The 25928-nt window shown below is 37.0% G+C and overlaps 1 pseudogene; it reads left to right on the top strand.

Annotated features, from left to right (window-relative positions):
* Nucleotides 1-25928, top strand: part of LOC131860376 (alpha-N-acetylglucosaminidase-like) — a 302730-nt pseudogene that overhangs the window by 83423 nt on the left and 193379 nt on the right.

Genomic DNA, 25928 nt, shown 5'->3' with positions numbered 1-25928 from the left:
TTGACAGTCATTCAAACATATTTCAAAAGCATGCTTAGGTCAACTTCGCCTGGGTCGGGGGCTTGAAGCAAGAATTTAGGCCTAATTTGAAGATAATGGATAGGCTTTAGAGGATTTGCTTCATTTGCCTCCATCCCTCGTAGTTGCACTTGATCTGTCATGTCCCCTCCTTGATTCTTATATATATCCTAATAAAATAACTATTATTAATTAATATAATAATTACCAACGAATTATTAAATTAAATTAATATTATAAATATAATTTACATATTATGTTTATTACTAATATTATTATTAATTTATTATTTTATTCTTATTATTATTTACTATTTACATGAAACATAATTTATTATTTATTTACTTATTAGTAATATTATTGAATAATTTCTAAAGTATTATGTTAACCATAATTATCATATTAATATCTATTATAATCAATATCTATATTTACAATCATTATGTTGCTCCTTATTCTGATTGAATATATATATATATATAACAAACGAATTACGAATTAAATAATATTACTAATTATTTATGGATTTGCTATTATCCTTTTATATAATCTACTAATACTACTACCATTTGAAACAATCCTAATTGGTAATATGTTTAGGGGCTAGTATTAGCAGACAGATCTGATGCATGTCAAATCTGGTCTGCCACTGTCATGATACTTATATCCTTATTAAATATATTGCACTCTATGTTAATATTTTCCTTAATATTAAATTCTGCATAGAAACATTATCAGACTTCATAAAGTAGAAATACATATTAAGCACATCCCATGAATGCCACCAAGAACAAGATGTTACTGCCTGTAACTTAATAACAGTTCTGATCTGAACTGATTGATCCTGCTAGATATTAATCTCTCCCCCTCATCCGTCCCCCTCCTTGAAACATTTATATTCATCCTTTTAAATGCCTTATGGACGGAATAGTTGTATCTCTTCTTGGGAATGGACATACCTTTCCCTTAATCGTGTCTCTTCATGAACTATTGTTATCCTAATCGCTGCCTTTTGTTAATTGTTGCCTTAACATAAGCCTCTCTCTTTTTATTATTAATCCCCCTCCTTAAATAGACATTGCACCTTTAATAGGTCACGATAAGAGGCATGGTGAAGACATTCCCTTTCTCATAACTCTTGCTAATAATTAATCATGATTAGTATTTACTTTTGACCCTACCAATCATTACTAATGCAGTCTGTGTCCTCTCTTAGGATCGCGATTATGTTAGGATATCCGTAGCTTGTTCTATATGATTTTATTGATGAATGATGGCCACAATTATAGCTACAATCCCATCTTTCTTGTATATCGTAATCCATATTCAACTCGTTCTTCCCTCCTAATTGTTCTCTTATGATAGTCTTGGCTCTATCAATCTGCAATACATTTGACGAACACCTTCCGTATCAGTCCTTCATATGCTGTGATACTATCGGGTGTTTATTTGCAAATGTGTATACCATTCCGGGGTTATGGATGCCACACCAAAACTTCCTCTCGATCGCTGTCTTATTATATTTAATGTCTTAATCTCTTGTCATTTACACAACGTTGCTTTCAATTGTGATCGATTGTCTGTTCATAATATTATTAATAAAATATTACTAATAAGTAAATAAATAATAAATTATGTTTCATGTAAATAGTAAATAATAATAAGAATAAATTAATAAATTAATAATAATATTAGCAATAAACATAATATGTAAATTATATTTATAATATTATTGTTGGTTGAAAATTTTGTACACTTGGGGAAATATACAAAATTGTGGTTTCAACCACAGCACACGAGTAAAAACTCTCCTAATTAAGGGAAGGCTCCCCCTATCTAACTACAACTTGGAAAATAAAATAGAATGAGACAACAATCTTTCTTCTTTTTTCAAGAAAGACAAAATCCTTTTCTCTTCACAGAAAAGGATAGCGATTGAATAACAGCAGTAACCACTTTCAAGTGAAATAAGAGAAAGGAAATAAAGTTTCCTGAAAGCGCAAAGACTTCCGTCACTTCCTTCGGGACGGGACAACAATATCAAGCTCAAAGACTTGACTATTGGAAGTCCTATCTACCCTTTGCTATACTAAATTTTTACAACGAATAAAAGATAACAGCTCAAAGACTGGAATAATCTATTCTTTCAACACAAAGACAAGAACTAATGCAAGTTCAAAGACTTGCTGCTATTTCTTATCAAACAATAATTTTTCTCAAGAATGGACGCAAGCTCAAAGACTTGCTGCTCCTTCAAGAGAGTTTCCTATTTTAATTAATCTTCTCTACTTGCAGCTCAAAGACTTCAAATCAGATTGGACTAAGCTCCTTTAGAAATACTTTGCATAGAAGAAATAAAAAGATTCAAACTCAAACATTTAGCTCAAAGACTCAAAACTTGAGTAATCCTTCTTTATTATTCTTCAAAAACTTTCAATCCACAGACATAAGCTCAAAGACTTCTTGTTGTAAATTTGGCAGAGTTTTTGCTTGTTTTTTAAAAGATAATAATTACAATGGACCCTCAAGTATGTATAGAAGAGGAGCCTTGAAAAAAAGGTGGGAGGATCCTAACTAACTTGAGAGATTCTTTCAACCACCAAGACTCATTCAATAACTAACTGAGACTTCATTAACTAACTAAGAGTTACTCCAACTAACTAAGACTTATTCCAACTATAGTCCTAATCGGACACAACTTGTAGTTGCCTTACATGTAATTACAAAAGCGCAAGTAATGTGTAACTTGCATTTTACAAAAAATACTGTTACATGTAACTTGTCAAAACTAAAATACAACTAAAGATTACAAAAGAGGGAAAATTCAACTAAGTGTTGAAAAACACTTAAGTTGCATTTTGTGAAGACACGAATCCTTGAAATTTCTGAATGCTTGCTTGTAGCTTCTCAGGATTCGGTTCATGGGTGTTCTTGGCAACAACCATAGTCTTCACAATAGTGTCGTGACAGCGGAGGAGTGCAGAATTGTTTTTATCCAGGATAGACTGGATTTCATGCAAAAAGGCTTGGTGTTTCATCAATGCTTGAATTGAAGCTGCTGAGAATTGTTCGCTCCTCCATTCATTATGAATCGTCATCTGTAAATCAGCAAGAACTTCTTCTTCTGGAATCAGCTCTCCATCCTGACTTACTATATTGCAAGAGGCCCTTTCACAATGTGAGACAATACCTCGATAAACTTCTTCCCAGAATCTCCTTGCATCACCGATCTCCTCAATGAGGGATTTAAGAACAAGGGTCTTGTTTTCCATAAGTTCTTCAAATTCCAAGTACATGACCCTGGAAGAGATGATGGCGTGCTCCTGCAAAATACTCAGCTGTTGTTGGGGCATGGTACGCCAGATTGTCAGACTTTTCTCAACACTTTCCAGATTCTTTTTGAAAGTGTTAGAAGTTTGATACAGTTTCTCCTCAATGGTTTCCAACTTAGACATTATTTGAAAAATGTCTTTTACTACTTGTACACATTGATCATGAAGCTAATCAACCTAGGAATCCAGTGCTTGTACTTTCTAAGTAGCCCTTTCCACTCCACGAATCGATTCTTGGGAACCAGAAGAACCTATGGAGTTACTCCCTTCAGCAGCAGGTTTTGTGATTTTATGAATGGCTGTCATAAGCTGTCGGTTTTCCTCTTCTAGCTTGTCTTTCTTCACAAGAAGATCGTCACACCTTTGCACTAGTGAAGCAATAGAGAACTGAGCATCATGTTTAATGACCTCATGTGTTTGTTTGCCCAATTCTATCCTTGTAACCTTATAATCAGCAGCTGACATTTCATCAAGTGGCTTATCTGCAATAGGTTCCACAATTTCAGCTACTTTCATCTTGTCGCTATCAACAGTTACCCTAGAGATAGTCTTGGCCTTCTTAGCAACTTGGATCTGGACTATTTGAGTTGCTGGTAGTCAAAGGCATCAGGTGAGATCTCTTGCTTTTTCCTTTTTGGGGTGAAAGAACTAAGCCATGGAGGCAAAGTCATCAACTCACTTCCTGTAGCAACCGTAAGCAAAGGAGAAGCAGTTTCTGTTTGAATTACCGTGGTCACCCTGGGAGGAATATCTGTTTGGACAGTGACCACGGTTTTCTCAGTTACCAATGGACATGAAGATTGCCTCATGAATTATTCAAAACCAGAAGTGGAAGTATCAATTTCTGATAACTGAATGCAAGTGGGATTATCTTTAGTAACTTTCAACACACTTTCTTGTCGTCGATCAGGAGAAGGCTCGTATGCTGAAATGGGAACTTCATTTTGAGGAGACTCATCTACGAGCAAATCAGGAGGAGAAAAAGGCGTCTCAATGGAAACTGGAGGAATAACCTCGTGAGGCGAGTCTGAAAGTAGAGACTTAGGAGCATCGTCAGATTGCTGCCCCTCATCTGGATTATCCAGATCGATCACCTGAACATGGAATCATGATTTCTCCTTCCCATGAATGGTCGTCTCCTCAGGAGGAAGCACTACTGCACGACTGACTCGTAACTTGATCCTTGTGCCTGAAGATGAAGCACCCTCCTTGTTATCAATCTAAATCTCAGACTTCCGTCCAAGAGGCCCCGTAGAATCATCTTCTTTACCAACCTTGATTTTGATAAGTCTAACAGCATTACTTTTCAGCCATCCGTTAGTGTTGGCCAAGATAGGCTGAAATCTGTCAAGGATGGAGACGCACTCCTTGTGTGACCATTGGATCAAAGGAAGTGGAGCTTCCTCAACCCTCCGTGAAGTGTATTTAGGATCAAGTATATGTCCATCATCGATCATCCCTTGTGGGATATCCGCCAAGTTCAAGTCAACAATTTGCTCAACAGTGAGCCTGCAGTAATCCATCTTCAGAATTTCGGCTTCTGTACAGAGATCTACCCAAATGTCTTCAATGCGATGAACATGCACAAAGGATTTCTTGATCTTCTCCTTCATACCTCTATAATCAAAATCAGCTCTAGGTTTGAACCTCTTAAGCTTGATTTCCTGCAATTCAGCCTCCATGGCCTTAGCCTTCACGAATGTGACAAGGGAGTATCGACCAATTTTTAATGGGTTAGTGGTAGAGATCCCCATTCCAACCTTGTGTCTAGTAGACTGAAAAGTATGAACAGCCATGATCTGTCTTCCCAACTCCATAAGAATTATCTTATCAGTTGGGTATCTTGGAAGCATGTATGGCTGACCATCATAGCATCCAATCCTCATATAGGTGAAGGTAGGAAATTGCAGGAACAAACACCCATACTCAGACACCTTGACCCATGCCTCATTTGATACTCTTTTTCTCCTGAGATCCATGTCAAACTGACACATGAAATATCCGAAGAATGCATCTTGGACCCTTCTAAAATGCAGTCTACTGGGTTTCAATGGCAACTGGTCATAATATTCCCAAACTGGTATAAGCGAGCGATCACCCTTGGTAGAAAGACCTGGAAAGTGTCTAAGTGATGCTGCTAAATATACCAAATAAGAATTCATGAAGAAGGTCATGGTGGTAGGAACTGCTGCAAGTTGTTCGCACAAGGCATCGCTGATGACTTCCCCCCATGAAATGTGATGTGACTGCCATATGAACATAATGAATTGATACATCCATGGCTCAAAGACATTGGAATGCTCAAGGCCCATCATCTTGCTGAGAAGAGTGATGGTGTCTCCTATCTCCCATTTGAAATCACAATAGTACAACTTTGCCCACCTTGAGAAGGAAGGACGTGGCTCTTGGATCCACCTATTGATGTGTCGCTTGCAATCTTTTTCCCTTTTCACATAATACTCTGCTGCACTTTCTTTGGTGATTTCCATATAAACAATTGCAGGAGGTATTCTGAAGACCTTCTCGATTGTATCCGCATCAAGACGAATTATAGCTTCACCATCATCATTTTTTATGACTCTTGAATCCTTGTCAAAATGATGGGCGCATGCAAGAACAAACTCAGGTTCTAGGGCAGCTACTGGGAAGGAAGATGCATGGTGGATATGGCTGTCCAACAGCCGTTGCAAGTTGTTATCCTGTGGATGTTCTACCCTGTTGATGAATTCTGTCATATCAACATGCCCCATCTCCGTGTCTCTGATGCGATCCAAAGGAGAAGAAACCTGGGAAGGTGCGACCTCATTCTGATATTTGTCATATTTGTATTTCATTTTCTTTGGAGTTGGAGATGCCGGCAAATCTGACATTGATTGTGAACTTGGAATGGTTTCTTAAAAATGCAAATGCTTCTCCAATAATGCAACAATTCTTGGAATGAAGAAGCAAAACCGGTCAACAAATCCAAACCACAATGCCAAACCCTTTACACGTTTTTGCAAGAATGTCTTATATGGCAGCAAAATGCAAACTTGGAGGCACAAGAAGAGGTCCAATCTTCCTCAAATCCCAACGCCTTAGAACGGAAAGCAAAAACGATTCCTCTTATCAAAGATTCGTGGCATTTAAACCCTTCAAATTTGCAGCCAAAGGAATCACGTTTTTGCTAAAAACGTGGTATTCAATGCATCATTAATGGATCATTAAATAGCTTGAATCTTATCCCAAACTCCACGTGTAGGTGAGAGAAGGGAAAATGATTTAGGAGAATGCAGACTTGTGAAGTAAAAAAACACCCAAAATGTGGATTGAAAGAACCACATTTTTGCTGATTTAGCTCCAAAAACCAGTAATAATAAACTCTAAATGGCAAAAAATGTGTTTGTAAATGCATGAGAATAGGATAGAATCCTAAATGCCTTGCATCTCCAGCAAATATCCCCAAAAAATCGCTTTGACATCTTCAACAAATCCATTTTTGATGCAAATCAGGTTTTGGAAGACAAACAACAAGTTCGAATTGCCAGAAATGATGCAAATCGGGTTTTGGGGAGGAAATAACAAGTTTTATTTTCACTTTTTCCACTTATAAGCCAAAATCGGGTTTTTTTAGACAAATTGCAAGTTTAATTTTTTACTTTTTCCACTTATAAGCCAAAATCGGGTTTGTTTGGACAAATGATAAGTTTAAAATTGTCAAAAATGCACTTGCAAGGCAAAATCGGGTTTTTTGGAGCAAACTGCAAGTTTAAATTACTTGTAAAAGGGAAATAAAATCCCTACAACAAGTTAGGAATACTTGCACATATGTAATGGGGATTTAAAATCCCTATTACATGTAAAAACCATTAAAGTAGGGGTTTTTTTGAACAAACTACAAGTTTACTTGCAGTTGAGCCAAAAAATCCCTATTTTAACTAAACATGACCAAAAAACAATAAAAAAGATAAAAACAACAAAGGGGAAATTTAAAACAAATTACAAGTAACATATTTGAAATAAAAGTGCACATGTAATAAGTCAAAAATTCCCCTAAAAAGACCAAAACAATGAATATCATTAAAACTTGCAGTTTGAAGAAAATTCTCCACCTGCAGTCGGGGTTTTAAAACCCGAAATTGAAGGAAAGGCATAGCAAATGAACCCAGAATTTGACAAAATTCGAAACGTAGTTCGAGGATGGACTGAGGATTAAGCCAGTCCAAGGATTAGTCGAAATTCTACCTCAGGAAGCATGCCACAGAGTAAATTTTTTCATTTTTTCACAAAAATTCCAACGTAGTGGTCCTTCATTTTTGGAAACAAAAATGAGGACAACAATTATTAATTTAATAATTCGTTGGTAATTATTATATTAATTAATAATAGTTATTTTATTAGGATATATATAAGAATCAAGGAGGGGGTATCAGAGCATAATCCTACCATCCTGTGGAACTAAACTACAACATTGCTCTTCAATATGAGTGCACTTTCCAAATGAATATTTCATTCCTTACAAGTGTATGCTTTCTACCTTGCGAATTTTTGTGATTGCTAAATTTATTCTTCATATATGTTCCCTACCTAGCGGGTATTCACAAGTGTATGGCTCATGCCATACATATATTCATACAAGTTCCATACCTTGCCGTGCTTCATGTTCTATGTACCTATGTATATGCTTCCTATAAGCTTGTTCTACATAAGTGTCTCTCTCATTTCCACATACGCCCACATTTATGCTTCAGACTTCCATGTATACTTGAAGCCTTGCATGTATTTACATGACTTCATGCCATCTATGTCCTACATCCCTTAATACTTCATGCTTCATTCCTTGTATGTATTCATGTGTATTGCATGTATTTAGATTTCTTGTCTCATGACCTTACATATGTTGTATACTTCACACATGCTTCGTGTCCTTATGTATGGCTTGTATTTTATTAGGAAATGACTTAGTTGAAAATTTGTCAATTGCTTGAGGACAAGCAATTTCGAGAAGGGCGGACTATCATGTCCCCTCCTTGATTCTTATATATATCCTAATAAAATAACTATTATTAATTAATATAATAATTACCAACGAATTATTAAATTAATAATATTATAGATATAATTTACATATTATGTTTATTGCTAATATTATTATTAATTTATTAATTTATTCTTATTATTATTTACTATTTACATGAAACATAATTTATTATTTATTTACTTATTAGTAATATTTTATTAATAATATTATGAACAGACAATCGATCACAATTGAAAGCAACATTGTGTAAATGACAAGAGATTAAGACATTAAATATAATAAGACAACGATCGAGAGGAAGTTCTGGTGTGGCATCCATAACCCCGGAATGGTATACACATTTGCAAATAAACACCCGATAGTATCACAGCATATGAAGGACTGATACGGAAGGTGTTCGTCAAATGTATTGCAGATTGATAGAGCCAAGACTATCATAAGAGAACAATTAGGAGGGAAGAACGAGTTGAATATGGATTATGATATACAAGAAAGATGGGATTGTAGCTATAATGGTGGCCATCATTCATCAATAAAATCATATAGAACAAGCTACGGATATCCTAACATAATCGCGATCCTAAGAGAGGACACAGACTGCATTAGTAATGATTGGTAGGGTCAAAAGTAAATACTAATCATGATTAATTATTAGCAAGAGTTATGAGAAAGTGAATGTCTTCACCATGCCTCTTATCGTGACCTATTAAAGGTGCAATGTCTATTTAAGGAGGGGGATTAATAATAAAAAGAGAGAGGCTTATGTTAAGGCAACAATTAACAAAAGGCAGCGATTAGGATAACAATAGTTGTTCATGAAGAGACACGATTAAGGGAAAGGTATGTCCATTCCCAAGAAGAGATACAACTATTCCGTCCATAAGGCATTTAAAAGGATGAATATAAATGTTTCAAGGAGGGGGACGGATGAGGGGGAGAGATTAATATCCAGCAGGATCGATCAGTTCAGATCAGAACTGTTATTAAGTTACAGGCAGTAACATCTTGTTCTTGGTGGCATTCATGGGATGTGCTTAATATGTATTTCTACTTTATGAAGTCTGATAATGTTTCTATGCAGAATTTAATATTAAGGAAAATATTAACATAGAGTGCAATATATTTAATAAGGATATAAGTATCATGACAGTGGCAGACTAGATCTGACATGCATCGGATCTGTCTGCCAATACCAACCCCTAAACATATTACCAATTAGGATTGTTTCAAATGGTAGTAGTATTAGTAGTGTTGTCCTCATTTTTGTTTTCAAAAATGAAGGACCATTACATGAAATTTTTGTGAAAAAATGAAAAAAATTACTCTATGGCACGCTTCCCGAGGCAAAATTTCGACTAATCCTTGGACTGGCTTAATCCTCAGTCCATCCTCGAACTACGTTTCGAATTTCGTCAAATTCTGGGTTCGTTTGCTATGTCTTTCCTTCAGTCGGGTTTTAAAACCCCAACTGCAGGTGGAGAATTTTCTTCAAACTGCAAGTTTTAATGATATTCATTGTTTTGGTCTTTGTAGGGGAATTTTTGACCAATTACATGTGCACTTTTATTTCAAATATGTTACTTGTAATTTATTTTAAATTTCCCCTTTGTTGTTTTTATCTTTTTATTGTTTTTTGGTCATTTTTAGTTAAAATAGGGATTTTTTGGCTCAACTGCAAGTAAACTTGCAGTTTGGTGAAAAAACCCCTACTTTAATTGTTTTTGCATGTAATAGGGATTTTAAATCCCCATTACATATGTGCAAGCAAGTATAACTTGTTGTAGGGATTTTATTTCCCATTTACAAGTATTTAAAACCTGCAGTTTGCTCCAAAAAACCTGATTTTGCCTTGTAAGTGAAAAAGTGACAATTTAAAACTTGCACTTTGGTCCAAAAAACCCGATTTTGCTCATAAAGTGCATTTTTGACATTTTAAACTTGCTATTTGGCCAAAAAATCCCGATTTTGCCTAACATGTTGAAAAAGTGAAATTTTAAACTTGTCATATCCTCCAAAAAACCCGATTTTCATTGTTTCATACATTTTAAACTTGCTATTTGTTCCAAAAAACCCGAATTGCAAGGAAAAACATGTTTTTTGAAGATTTTTAGCAAATTTTTGTGGAGATTTTTTGGGAGATAGAAGGCGTTTTGGATTCCTTCCTATTTCCATGCATTTTTAGACACCTTTCACGCCACATGGAGGTTAAGTTTGCTGGTTTTTAGGTTTATAACAGCAAACACGTTTTTGCTAAAAAACCACGTTTTTCTTCATTAAAAATGCCACGAATCAGCAATGTTATGAATCGTTTTGGCTTGGTATGCTAAGGTATTGAGGTTAGAAAGAGTCTTGGCCATTTTCCATGCCATTTCTCATGCATTTGCTGCCACGTTTTTCAATTTTTGCCATTTTTTCAAAAATGTGGCTAGGGTTTTGGAATACGGTTAATTTCTTTTTAAGAGATATTCTTCTTTATTTCAAAGATTGATTATCTTTTGGAGAGGCATTTTCACATTGGAGCAAGGTAAGATTTATTTTCTTCTTGTTTCTTTTTTCTTGTTTTCTTGTTTTTTTCTTTCTAGTTGTAAATTTGTAAATGGTTGGTTCTTCCCCAAAAATCAGATTTTGTGAGAGAGATTTTCCCTTTTGTAAAGCAATTTTAGAATTGCATTGTTCTTCCCCATTTTCCCTCTTTACTTGTATTCGGGATTTTAAATTCCGATTACAAGTTGGATAAAAATCATTGTTCTTCCCTTACGGATAAAAGATTTAACCATCTTTTTTTTGAAATCCGGGTTGCAAGTTGAAAGTTCTTCCCATTTTTGCATTGGCAAAGTTCCAAGTGATCTTCTTGAAATTCATTTTTACCTATCCACTTCCAATTCCCTCATCCGTACATACCAATTCATCCACTCATTTCACACCTTCATTCATTTTCCCCATTTAAAGTCTACTTGCAGTCAGCCATCCAGAACCTGAAATTGGTCCAAAATGCACTCAAAAAACACTTGAAAATGAGTTTTAAAGGACCAATTACAAGTGCAAACTTGTAGTTACCCATTACACATATGAAGTTGCATGTTTGTTCCCACATTTGCAAGTTAATGCTCTTGTTTTTCCCACACATGTAATGCAGCTTCCAAAACCCGAAATTCACTTGTGAGCCCATTTTCGCATCAATTTATCCCTTCCCTTGTCAGTCCGGTTTGCACACACGATCTACCAAATCAATGGATTAAGGCATGGGCCTTATTTTGCAAGAAGATTTCAAGAATGAAGGATGATACAAAGAAGAGATACAACAACAATTCATGGTTGAGAGCATAGAATGCTTTCAAGACAAAGATGGTCATGACATGAAAAGAGGAAGGCAGCCCGTTCCCTCTTGAAAAGCTAGTATTACCCCAAGCAAGAAGACAAGGATGCAAGTTCCCATTCCGGTTCAAGATGTCTTTACCAATCTAGAATACTTCAAGTTCTAGCATCCTGAAGCGACATGAAGATCATCACAGACAAAGGATGATGCAGTTAGAGTCGTGTCTTTAGACACATGGAATAGTTTTAGTTATGCATTTGTAATTTCGTTTTGACAAGTTACATGTAAAAATATTTTTTGTAAAATGCAAGTTACACATTACTTGCACTTTTGTAATTACATGTAAGACAACTACAAGTTGTGTCCGATTAGGACTGTAGTTGGAATAAGTCTTAGTTAGTTGGAGTAACTCTTAGTTAGTTAATGAAGTCTCAGTTAGTTATTGAATGAGTCTTGGTGGTTGAGAGAATCTCTCAAGTTAGTTAGGATCCTCCCACCTTTTTCTCAAGGCTCCTCTTCTATAAATACTGGAGGAGTCTATTGTAATATTTATCTTTTTGAAAGCAAGCAAAAACTCTGCCAAATTTACAGCAAGAAGTCTTTGAGCTTATGTATGTGAATTGAAGGTTTTGAAGAATAAGAAAGAAGGATTACTCAAGTTTTGAGTCTTTGAACTACATGTTTGAGTTTGAATCTTTTTGTTTCTTCTATGCAAAGTGTTTCTAAAGGAGCTTAGTCCAATCTGATTTGAAGTCTTTGAGCTGCAAGTAGAGAAGATTAATTAAAATAGGAAACCCTCTTGAAGGAGCAGCAAGTCTTTGAGCTTGCGTCTATTCTTGAGGAAAAATTACTGTTTGACAAGAAATAGCAGCAATCTTTGAGCTTGCATTAGTTCTTGTCTTTGTGATAAAAGAATAGATTATTTCAGTCTTTGAGCTGTTATCTTTTATTCGTTGTAAAATTCAGTATAGTAAAGGGTAGATAGGACTTCCAATAGTCAAGTCTTTGAACTTGATATTGCTGTCCCGTCCCGAAGGAAGTGACGGAAGTCTTTGCGCTTTCAGGAAACTTCATTTCCTTTCTCTCATTTCACTTGAAAGTAGTTACTGTTGTTCGTTTTCAATCGCTATCCTTTTCTGTGAAGAGAAAAGGATATTGTCTTTCTTGAAGAAAGAAGGAAGACTGCTGTCCCATCCTGTTTTTATTTCAGTTTTAGTTAGATAGGGGGAGCCTTCCCTTAATTAGGAGAGTTTTTACTCGTGTGCTGTGGTTGAAACCACAATTTTGTATATTTCCCCCAAGTGTACAAAATTTTCAACGAACAAGTAGATTATATAAAAGGATACTAGCAAATCCATAAATAATTAAAAATATTATTTAATTTGTAATTCGTTTGTTATATATATAAATTCAATTAGAATAAGGAGTAACATAATGATTGTAAATATAGATATTGATTATAATAGATATTAATATAATAATTATGGTTAACATAATAGTTTAGAAATTACTCAATAATATTACATAATAATTCATACAAATAATAATACTAAATACGTAAATGATTTATAAATGAATCAAAATAAGATTGATTGTTTAATATGGTAAGTTAGCAAGTACTTGGTAGATTAAAGAGAAATAAATGATTAAATAAGGTTAATATATATTTAATATATTAAATGATGAAGAAATGAGTTATCAAAATGTTATATGAATAACAATAGTTTGGTTATGTGATGGAGGCTAGTGGGAAATTCCCTTAGCCTAATGCAGGGATTATGATAATCCCTGGTAGGCAGTATATACTGAATATCTATATGCATATATATGGCTTGGTTGACTAAGTTCATCCAAGAAGAGACGGATCTGGCTGGTCCCCTTTGATGGACTTGGATGATGAGATGCATCATCCAAGGCAAGGAATTGACATAGGGTCTTCTTTGGATGGCTTGGGTGTAAGAAATTACACCCAAGACAGGAATCGAATTAACCTTCGATTTCCTGGATGGCTTGGGTGTAAGAAGTAACATCCAAGACAGGAATCGAATTAACCTTCGATTTTTTGGATGGCTTGGGTGTAAGAAGTTACATCCAAGACAGGAATCGAATTAACCTTCGATTTCCTGGATGGCTTGGGTGTAAGAAGTTACATCCAAGACAGGAATCAAATTCACCTTCAATTTCTTGGATGGCTTGGAATGAAGATGGTTTCCAAGAAGGCGAGCTTCACAGCCACCTAAGGACATATCTCCGTATGGCATTTGTATCCTTTTTATTAGATAAGAATTGTGATTAGTGTTAATTAAGCCTTTAAAAGTTAAATTGCAAGTTAGATTAGTTATATATCTATATATTTGTTGTATTCTAACAATCTGTTTTGCAGGACAATAATCTCTAACTAGTAGGGACATTACATGATCCTTGTTTTACTTTAATCATCATGACCAACTTAGACCCAAAAGGGGGCTCTTGACAACAACTTTCATCTTCATTCATATCCTTGACTGACTCTAACTCAAACTTCCAGGACCATGCTAAGATTTACATTTAGGTTCTAGACATAATGCAAAGACTCTCCCAAACTCAATCAAGGAATAACGCCAAAACTAGAGCAAGGCCTAACCTAGAGAAGGCTTTCAAAGAGACCCTGACCGGGACCACCTACTGACTCATCCCAACTCAAGGAGACCATTCAATCCCAATGAGTTCTTTGGAAACTCCCCAATGCAAAGATTAATAGCACGAACCTAAAAGACTAAGCCAAGAAAACTAACCCTAGAAAGCAAAATAGTAGGGGTTCCTCAAAGGGGGCCGTTAGGATTAATGAGGAGTTTTATATTATTTTAAATGGTTTTTCTTGGTAATTAGTACATAAGGGAGTTTTGGAGCTCTTATGCCTACTGCTGAAGATTTGTGATAACTAGATGCTATTGGATTTTCTCCAATAAACTTCCGGAGAACGAAAACACTCTTGAAGGATATCATCCACAGTGGTGAATGATCTTCCCTGATTGATATGTTCATATATTCATTCAAAGTCTATGCTAGTGCTTCATTGGTGGTGGTTTGTTTGAAGTTTTTGATCCAGGTTTTAGAGAAAAGTGAAAATATTCATGGTTGTTTTTAGTGCAGATCGAATTCTTCCTTGGGTAAATTTCTTGTAGAGATTTATGGCATTATTTTTTTCCTGTTTATTCCAGCAATATGCAGGACTTCTGGGTCTAGTTGTTCACCTTCTAGAGAGGTCAAAAAGCCACTGAAACGGTTGAAATTTCTTTTGTGGGTATTGATTTAACGGATTTCAAATAGTTGGGTGATCACATTGCAAGCAATTTGCAGGGGTGTTTATCCAGGTGAAATCGCTCTTCCAGCCAACTGTCCAAGTTGGAGGATTGCATAAAACATTGTGCTAGGTTTTTGGGGTGAGTTTGGAGCTATAATATCCTCTGAAAATAGGTGCCATGGTTAGTGGAACTGAAAACAAACTGGTGGTCGGTTTTTGGAGCCAAAGAATGAAGTCATGAATTTTTTTTTTGCTAAATCACCCCTGAATAACAGCACCCAATTTGCTCCAGCAGGGAGACTGGTCTGATTTCTGCCTTTTAGGTTGATTGTTTTGGGTTGGTATTGTCTGTTGTACTGATCTGAGCAATTTATGGAAGCCCTTATTGTGTTGGAAGAGCTAGTTGGCCCTCTTGCTGCCTTGGAGACTTGCATATAGCAATAGGAAGCCAATTTTATTAGCTTCTGTTGACTGTCTTCTTTTAGATGCATTTGCAACAGTTTTGAAATGCTCTTTTTGGCTGCACATAAAAGGTATTTTGGTGTCTTATGCTTGGTACTTAATTTCGTACTCATTAGATGTTGATAAACCATGTTGGGCTATGTCAATACTCCCAATAACATTGTAATATTAATTTGAATAGATGTTGAAAACTCTGATCAGACTTTTTATCAGCAAGAAAAAACTCTATTTGTGCTGTTGAGTTGTTGTCTATTTGGCAAAAGTATCAAAAAAGAAAATCAAGTGTATTTTACTACAAGTTCATGTGCTTACTCTAATTCATTCTTTGTGTTGTACTCACACTTTTAGGTCTTTGCATTTAGCTAGAAAGAGTGTTTTTTCTTTTATAATAAAGGACATAAAATCTGTTGTCTTGTGTTGAAGTGCTGATAAGCCCTATGCCCATATTATAGAACCAGAAAAGACAGGTTGTTTTTGTTGCTTAAAGTATAGTTACATTAATATTGAATTGGTCAGCCATTTGAGCTTTTACACAAAAAAAACTACTAATTTAACATTAAGGTATGGTTCCCAATTTCTAAAACTTGGCCCAAATCAGTAAAAGCATGATTTTAACTAATTTGATGATTTTTTTTCTGAATTTTTTGGGAGTGCTAACTGTTGTCACAAAAGTTTGCACCCTTGCTTAGCTATCAACTCAACAACCTCACGAAATATGGAAACAACCCTAAAGTGTGGGACCTTGCGCAAAGGGGTTGAATCTCCAGAGAAGGCCGACTTCCTTCTCAATCTAGGTGCAGGTGTTGAACCAACTCAACACTCCAAATTCTACTTCTAAACCTATCCTAACAATTTGCAGAGGAAAAGGGAAGAAAGAAATGCTAAAATGAAAACGAGGTGATGCACCATGATAAGAGATGTTTCTCTCCCCACCCAGATTTGACACAAATACCCAATCGAAATACCCATAAGATGCACAAACTTCAATTGCATGAATGGCCCCAATTCCATGCATGGAGGTTAGAATTTTCTGAATGTCAAAAGGGGAGAAGGTTTCCCACAAGTCACACCCAGAAACAAGTTAACGCAACATATACATGAGAGAAAGCCACAAAACATACCCTTACAATGAAGGTAAGAAAACATACACAACATACATAAGTTGAAGGAAGGCAAAAATGATAATTTCAATTCATTCTTAAGCCAATGGCTAAATTTACCATTGCAAAAAATGCAAGAAAATATACAAATCTTCAAGAGAAGTGGAAGAGCAAAGATTAGCTCAAGTCAATAGGGAGAGAACCCTTTACAATGAGGCTTAACAACCTATATATAACAAACTGGTCGTAGAGGAGAGACCAATGGTCAAGGAGAGGAAGCCTTGACACTGGTGTGCATAGAGGAATGTCAGTCGGGGAAGGCAGGGAGGTGCACAAACTTGACATGGTGCACATGCAAGCAACCTGGCCATAACTTGACAAGGCAATCCAAAGAAGAAAAGTACTTCTATAAGGTGGATTGCTTGACACTCCAAAGTCAGAGCATGCAGTCTTCACATGAAGGCCATCAAGTAACCATAAATAAGCATGGCCTTGGTCTCCACTTGATGGCAATCCTACAAAAACAATTAATTTGCCCTTGTAGCTCCATGGATGAAAATAGACAAGTTTGTGATGTCCCCTTCTTGTTGACATCAGTTCTTTAGTGAGGATTAGCCTATCATCCTAACCCTCGTAGGCTAATGAGGATGGTTAGAGGGTCTCCTGAGGATTCGTATCATCTCTAGTGTTTAGAGTGCTTCAGTTTGCTCTTTGTTTGGTATCATTCGGACATCATTTTCTCTACTTACTATTTTTAGTAAGGCTTGGGATGTTAGAGATGGACCCCTGCTATTTTTAGTAAAGGGGATATGGTCATATGCAGTTTCCTCATGTCAGCTCCCTGTTCAGACGACGTGCAAAAATGCTAGTAATTAAGGAGATATTAATGTTTATTTGGTTATGAGCTTATGTTATAAAGTTATAATATAATTTTATATTATAACTTAAGTGACTTAAGTTGAGGGTCTAGGCATCATAAAAGGGGGCCAAAATATTAATTAATTATGTGCACATAACCCAAGGTCATTATTACATTTAATGATGCCAATTTAATATTATCATTTAATGTTATTAAAGTGCTTTATGGGAGAAAATCGAACTTCTTGAGGATTATATATGTTCAACAAGAAGAAGTTCAATTCATTATTGTTTGGCTTTTTATTTTCATGACTTTGTGGAGAGCAGAAACCAAGGGTTTCAGCCTTCATCAGACATTGGAGAATGGAAAAAACTTCAGTGTGCAGCCATCTGAATTGGTGAAATATCCAGTGAATTTGGCTTTCAGAGGGAGCTTCATACAGGGGTTCCATTTGTGCAAATATTGGTGAGGAATTTGTTGTTTTTTGGTGCTGATCACAAGTGGCATTTGCAGGCAAAAGGGTTGATGTGATAGGGGTCCATTTCCATGCTTGGCCATTAATTACCTAAGCAGCCGTACAAGCTACAACCACCACTTCTGCTGTAAGAGTGCATAGATCCCTAGGTGCCACGATTTTGGAGATGTAGGCTTCAATAAATTTCAATAAAAATTTGCAAGGGTTGTGATGGTAAGAGAAGGGGAAACACAACATTAAGGGAGAAAAAGACATTCTTTCCAAGGTGCAGACCAATAATTTGCTGCTGTTCGTACATTACCAGCTGCTGTAATTCACCATCAAGCCCACACATTCAAACCTTTGTTCACCGGGTATGATGTAGTATGAGATATTAGACATCAATTGAATTAAATAATTAAAGGGAATTGAGTTGCAGCCCTTTATGATCTTATATCTATGTTCTTAATGTTTAGTTCGCATTCCAACTATTTGTAAAAATGTGTACTGGCTGTAGATGCATATTTCACTTTAGAAAGTCATGTATATGCAAAGGAAGGTTTAAATAGAAGCTATTCTTGCTTTGTGCTTCTAGCTTAGACATTATAGAGATCATTTGCAAACAGAATTATATCAGACTGAAACTCCGATTAGCATACATAGATGTTGCATGACAACTGTTTGACAAAATTCCTAAGTGTCGAAAGCTGGTAACTTAAGTTGGAACCAGCAAGGGTTTCTACAAAGTTGCAGGAGTTGGTGGAGCATTAAGAGCCCCGAGTGTTGATCACGCCATTTGGTGTCGCAAGTCATTTGAAGTTGCGAAGTTGCAAACTTCGAGATTCCGGGGTTTCAGGTTCAAAGGAAGGAAAAGGCTTGGAACGCTACCTCCTGATAGACAATACTTAACACTTCATGACCATTGGCCTTGTCCTTGATCAACTAGGGCAGCACTGGTCCATGGAACATATCTCTAATCGGTTCTCACTGATGGACCAAGGCTGTGTTGACGTGTATTTTGTACACAATCATACACAGAATAAAATACCAATAGGCATCTTATCCTCTCTTGAGAAAATAGTCTCTAACTGCTGAAGATCTGCAAAAAGGATCAGTTAGATGGACTCCAAGGTTCTTTTGGTGGGGTCTCCACGTGTGGACAAGCTTTTTAGTGGTATGATGTGATTTGCTGTTTCCTCCAAGGCGTCTTACGGATTCCAAAGGCTCGAAGATTTTACTAATCTAAAAGGGACTTTTCAAAAAATAGCAAAGAGATAGGGTTTAAAGAGGTCTAATCTAGCCTAACCCTATGAATGACTTAGTATGGACGAGACTTGGCAAGATTCAACCAACTTCAATTTTGCCATAAGATAACAACTCAATTGAAATTAGTGCGATCTTCTAAGGTAATATAATGGTGTTCAATACATCAAAGATCAAGGACACTACTACGAAGGTACATATCCAAGACACAATGATAATTGAAGATTAAGGACTCAAAGTGTTCTCCAGTCGACCACACAAGGCGTTCCTATAATCAGCAAGAAGCTAGTGGTTTGGATTGCGAATCCTACCAAATATCAAATCTCACACTTAGTCTTTCAAATTAACAAACTACTTTGATTGAGCGTGATTCAAGTACATCCAACAACCATGAAGATAACTCAAGAAATTTGCAACAAAACACCATAACTTCAATATTTTATTGATTTCCAGGTCATCATATACAACAATTGCTTGAATTTCTCTCTTCAAGACTCAATCTTGCTACAAAATTGCTTCTAACTCTAATTTCTCTTACATCAACTATTGACTATTACTCTATTCTTCTATTATACTATTCACTATTACCAAATGAAATGAAAAATGGGGGTATAAATAGCATCCCCAGTTACAATGAAAGGTCCAGATTGAAAGTAAATCAATGGACAAGATCATGACACCTAAACCCTAATTAGGGTTTGTTACAAATGACCTCCTTTTTACTGAACAATATTAAATACATAGCCAAATATTAAATTTGGCACAAAAATCTAGGAGGTATCAACCAATGAGAAATAAGATGTCATGTCATCTGTAACAACCTTTCATCTAGAATCTTATTCCCTTTCCAATTCTCTTTCTTAGCATATGCAATGAATTTTGTCACAATTCCTTCGATTTCTGTGATTGGAATCTCGGGAAGATTCTTGATACTCTCTTCTAAGTGGATAACCTGATCAAATGCATCTAGAAGAGCTGCGTCCCAAGTAGGTTCAAGTTCCTTTGTTCTATCAATCAGGAGCATGGTGGCATACATCTGATCATACTACTCATCTGTAACATCTGCGTCCTTGCGAAAGATGATCTTGATTCTATCCTCAAATTCCTGGATATCCACATCTGTCTCGACCTCGATCCTTCTGCCAAGAATGGTACGAAGTACCTCAAATACTCTGTCCTGGATCGGATTGATCACCTCCTCAACTTGACCACATCTAACACTGATGTCCTCAAAGAGAACACTCTTTATATGGAGTAAGGTTGACCACTGAAACAAACTGTGAGAGTCACCTTCTAAGATCCTCTCCTGCGTTAAAATTCTTCTGGATGTGTGTCTTATTACTTTCAAGACAGAGATGACAACGTCCTTAGTATGGGCAAATGCAGCTACTGTTGCCATCAATCTGAGGATAATTTCAAGAACTTGGATAGCCTGATGAATGATCTTCGACATCCTTGTAACAAACTCTAACAAACTCTAAGGCCATTGTATGAGATCTATCCATCCAACTACATGTACGCTGGACCAGGTTCCTGAATCTTTCTGCTTCATTGATCGATTGAAGGGGCAATGCCTGCACTGGTGATCTAACTGGATCCTGACGTCCCAAAGGTTCATTGATGTGACTGAAATAAGTCCTCCATGCACCGACCTCTCTCTCAAGCTTTCTATTCTTCTCTACTTCTTCTCTAAGCTTGTCTTTCAAGGCCTCAAATGTGTCGGTGGCATCATCTAAAGTCTGCTCTGCTGTGGATGGTCCTAACTCAATAGTCTGTATATGATAGTCTTCTGCTAGGATCTCACCCTCATATTTGTCTGCTGCCGGTGTAGCTATCTGCAGTTTTCTAGATCCAGTCTCATCTCGAATCATCTTGGACATCTTTGTAGCCTTCTTCTTCTCTGTTGTCATATGTGAACGTCCAACAAGGCTCTCTAAATCAATTGCATTGTCCTCGTCCTCTATTACGATCACCTTAGTCAATCTTTCCTTCAACCAATCTGGGATATTCGATCTTGTCTCTTGAACTTGAATTTCTTTATGTACTATTTCTTCTTGTCTGGGAGGAGATGTTACTTCATTATCATTATCTAAATCATAGTCTTGGAGAGATCCATCTGACGAAACATGCTGTGCCTGTCCTTCCTCCTGTCTGTCATTCTGTACCATCGACTCCATGGACTCTTCCACTCGAACTGTTCTATCTTCTAGTTTGGAAGAAGTACCTGGTGCTTGATCTTTGGTGGCACCTAACTTTTTCTTGGAAGGCTCTTTCTTTTCTGATCTTTCCTTTCTCTTCGAACCTCTCGAATGGAGATTGCCCTCACTGGCACATCGAAGGTTACCTTCACCTGAATTCCTAGGATTAGGATTGCCTTCACTAACACTGGCTCCACCTTCGGCTGGCTTTTCTTCCAAAGTAAAAGACATGGCTATGCCTTGTTCTCTCAACTTCTGATGTTGAACGTCTACCCATCTGCGAGTACAAGACAAGACTGGTGCCATCAAATCATCTAAATCCACGGCCTCGGGCTCATTCCAATTCAAACTTATTGTTTTGCTTTCTCTATCATATGAAGATTGGATGTGCCTGCCGTTGTCCTGAGCTTGGTCGGCCACTCTGTAAATCTTACATTTCCTGATGAAATCCAAAGGCAATCTAGAATGCATCTTTCGTTTCACTTCGAGATCATCTAGGAGATTCATCATAAAATCTTCAATTTGGTGCTCATGTCTAAATCTTCTACCGACCGTCTCTTCTAAATGTCCATGTGGATCAAAACTATTCCTCCAAGCAAAAGATGAAAAAGGATACAAGGCTAACTCCTTCTCTGCGTCATCCATGGCTAAGACATTAGGACATACCTCAACTGAATTACCCAAAATAATAGGTACCTGAACTCCATTCTGATGTCTGTGTCTGAATGCCTTCACATATGCTGCCAACTGCCTTGTTACTTCAAGTAACACAATTCTGTCTGTCGGGTACCTCGGCAACATGTATGGAGGTAAAGGACATCCATGCACTCTAATGTAAGTGAACTTGGGAAACTGAATGAACCAAGCACCGTACCTCTTGATGAACTCCTGGGCATCCTGAGATAATCTGTTGTGAATCCCTCCTTGCAACGTCCTTGTGATGTTCATCGTGAAAGTATCATTGATTAACTTGTAGTTCTTCCCTGGCGGATGATGCAAGTAGGTATAGGATTCACAAGCTCTGACCTCGCCGGGTCCTCTTCCAATCACTCCTCTGTGAGGTAGTCCTGCGTACTCAACGCTCCTGATTAAGGCATAGATGACGTATGAACTCATGTGGAAGGACTTAGTAGCCTTGAGTCTTCTCAACTGTACGTCCAAGCAATGGCTAATTATTCTAGCCCAATGTATTGTACCCTTTCCTTGAACAATCACCTGGATGAAGTAAAACATCCATTTCTCAAAATAGAAGGCATGAGGTGCTCCTGTAACTCTGTTGAGCATGGTAATCAAATCTCTGTACTCCTCCTGGAAATCAATCCTATGTGGTGTGTTCGGTACTTTGCTCAGACAGGGACGACTCTTGAGTAGCCAGTTCTTGTTGATTATGCTTAGGCAAGCATCTGGATCATCATCGTACACTGATCTGGCTCCTTCAATGCTCTTGTATATCATGTCCCTGTGCTCTGGAAGATGGAAGGCTTCACTTATGGCTTCCTCTGAAAGGTACGCCAAAGTGCTTCCCTCATTGGACACAATTGTCCTGGACTGTGGATTGTAGTGACGGGCACACTCGATCATCAACTCGTGGCATTGAATAGCTGGAGGAAAACCGGCCGCCTTAATGATGCCACTCTCTATTATTCTCCGGGCGACAGGTGATGGCTTGCCGATGTAAGGGACCTCTCGGAACTTCTTCGTGCTAAAGTTCCCCAAGTTGGTATCTCCAATGTTGCTCCATTTAGACACGATCTTGGTCTCCACTTCTTCGGTCTTCTGATCTTCTTTCATGAGAGCCGAGCGGCTGGTGGATGCTCCCGCCTTTGGGGTTGCCATACCTACACAACATTTCATTATAAGAAATAGATTTTGCAATAAATAACGTAAATAAGAGAGATAAATCTTAGGAAACCTCATGATAAGACTCTAGAGTTATCATTTCCTAACAACAATGATTGAGCCAAGAGAAATTCAAGAATCAAAATTCAAAATTTGAAATATGACGATGAATGAATAAAGCAATAACAATAAATCGCCATACCTCAATAGAGAGCTAACTCTAGAATGCAAAAACAAAATTCGCCTAGGCAAAATTTGAGGTATAAAATAGTCTTCAATATGATCTCCTCAAAATCGACTTCGCCACCTCTGGAGAGAACGTGATCTTCAAGTATTGCCTTAGACGTGGTCTTAAATGATCTTCAAATTCGCCTTTGGCGTGGTCTTAGATGGATCTCCAAGTTCGCCCTTGGTGTGGTCTTCAAATTCGCACCACCTTTTGATAACTAAGCGCCACCCTTGGATGAATGAAATTCGCACCACCTTTGGTCTTCAACGCAATTCGCACTCCACACAAGAAAGGTAAAATAATGATGTAGAAATGATAGTTTTTATCCCCCTTTATATAGCGCTCACATCACAATTCACCCTCAAGGCCGACTTGATAAAATAAAGTAATTTCAAACGATTTTTAAATAAAATAACAAGGCCGACTTACATGCATGAGCGTTCTTATTCGACTTTTAATTATTTAATTCATTAATTAATTAAATGCCTTTTATTTTAATTAATAAATTTCGATTTTTTTTTTAAATCAAGGCAAAATAATTAATTAATGCAAAACGCCATATTAAATGCTAAATAAAAATGGATTTTCAATTTTTAAATTGATTTAGCATTTAAGGAAAATTTGAATTGTTTAATTTGGCGCCAAAACTGGAAAACAAAGGGACGTACCTCATCGCTCTGGTCCCTTGGAGAGGGACAGGAGCGATCCATGATTTTGGTCTTGATTTTGCATTTCTTACGTCTAACCCCTTCATCTCCACGTTGAAAATCAATCATCTTGATGGTCCTTCGAATTTGATCGCCTTGCATGCGTATATGGGTGTCCTTTAAGTGCATATCGCCCTGGTCCTTGTCCAAAGGACAGGAGCGACCTTCTAATTTCCACGTCTATCTTGCATCTTTTAACTTCGATCTTTATTGTTGGCGAATAACACCTATGCTTGTTCCTTTTGCGTTTGCTCCATCTTTCTTCATTATGTGTTTGGACGCATTAAAGGGATCATCGCCCTGGTCCCTTAGAGAGGGACAGGAGCGATCCACGTTTTCTCCTTGACCTTGGCAACTTTGTACTTCAATCTTCATTGCAATGTCCTTCAAACATCGTCCTTCACCTTACCTAACCTCGCTTTACTTTGATCTTGAAGGAACGTGTGTGTTTTTAATGATATCGCCCTGGTCCTTGTCCAAAGGACAGGAGCGATGTGAGGCTTTTACATTATTTGGCGATGTTTGGACGTTCAACACTCTTGCGAATTATCTTCAAACGATGCCTTGGACCATATGCTATCTTAAGACGTCTTGACTTAGCTTGATCTTGAAGCAAAACAAGGAATCCAAAGCAAATCGCCCTGGTCCCTTGGAGAGGGACAGGAGCGATCTAGTCTCCATGCTCAAAATGATGATCATTTCACGTTCAAAACTCTTGTTTATCATCTTTTTACCATACCATGGACCCTCCAAAACATTGCAATGTCTTGTCCTTACGTAAATTTTGCATGAAATGGCCAATGCATCTAACATCGCCCTGGTCCCTTCCTGAGGGACAGGAGCGATCTATGTTATAGGGTGTCAATTTCTTCATTTTAACGTCCTTTGAGTGTTTGCGCATGATGAAGACGCCTTGAAATGTCCCTCGCCACCTTTTCTTGACTTGTGTCGACCTTGAACTTCGGAGGAACGACCTTGAACTTGCTGTTATCTAAAATTTCATTACCCATGTAATTTTAGCCAAAGGATGCATATTTATCAAATGATTGCATTCACATAAAGATACATCGCAGTGTTTAAAAAAGAGGGAAAAGAGGATATTTTTCATTTGTATTGAACAATGATAGATTACAAATTGAGTTCATGCATCTGAAGCATATTTATATACACTGAATTTCTTAAAACCTCACACAAGCCGTGAGCTTAGCATTCTTATCTTTCCTACATATCCAAAACAAAAAGGATAGAATTAAAAAATGAGTGTGAGGATAACCAGTCATTGCCTTGGGTTGCTTTAACTGGTTATTGGCTGCCCCGTTGCCCTTGTGAATGTTTTCTCGATCTTCAGACTTTGAAAACTCCTACTTTCCTGCACAAAAAAAAGAAGAGGTGTTAGATCCAACCGATCTAAGCAATGAAAGATTATCCTATGACATATCATTTATTATAGCCTATCATATCTCTGTTTTGAAAAGGCGGGAAAGATAAAGACAAATCATTGCTTCAGGAAAAAGAAATGTTTATGCTAATGTGTTTGTTTCATGTGCAGATAATTAGTTACTCTAATTGGCATGTGCCCCTGACCGAGGCTCCCTTCGGGTATGAGCCCGACATACCCTTTAGAGTAACTAATCTCAGAATATCAAGTGGAATGATGAAGAGACCAACTGAAGTATTAAAGGGACATGTTTGTTTTAAATTTGAAACCTTTTACTTTACTATCCATGATATGCATAAAAGAAAATATTAATGAATAAACTGTTTTAAGGGACATATTATTTCAATGTGAAACCTTACAGTATTTAAAAAGGGTCAATACCACATCGTGAAGATAAACAATCCAATGCA

This window comes from Cryptomeria japonica, chromosome 11 (genome assembly GCF_030272615.1).
Source record: "Cryptomeria japonica chromosome 11, Sugi_1.0, whole genome shotgun sequence".
In the NCBI taxonomy this organism is placed as follows: Eukaryota; Viridiplantae; Streptophyta; class Pinopsida; order Cupressales; family Cupressaceae; genus Cryptomeria; species Cryptomeria japonica.
This window is presented reverse-complemented; position numbering and strand designations above follow the sequence as displayed.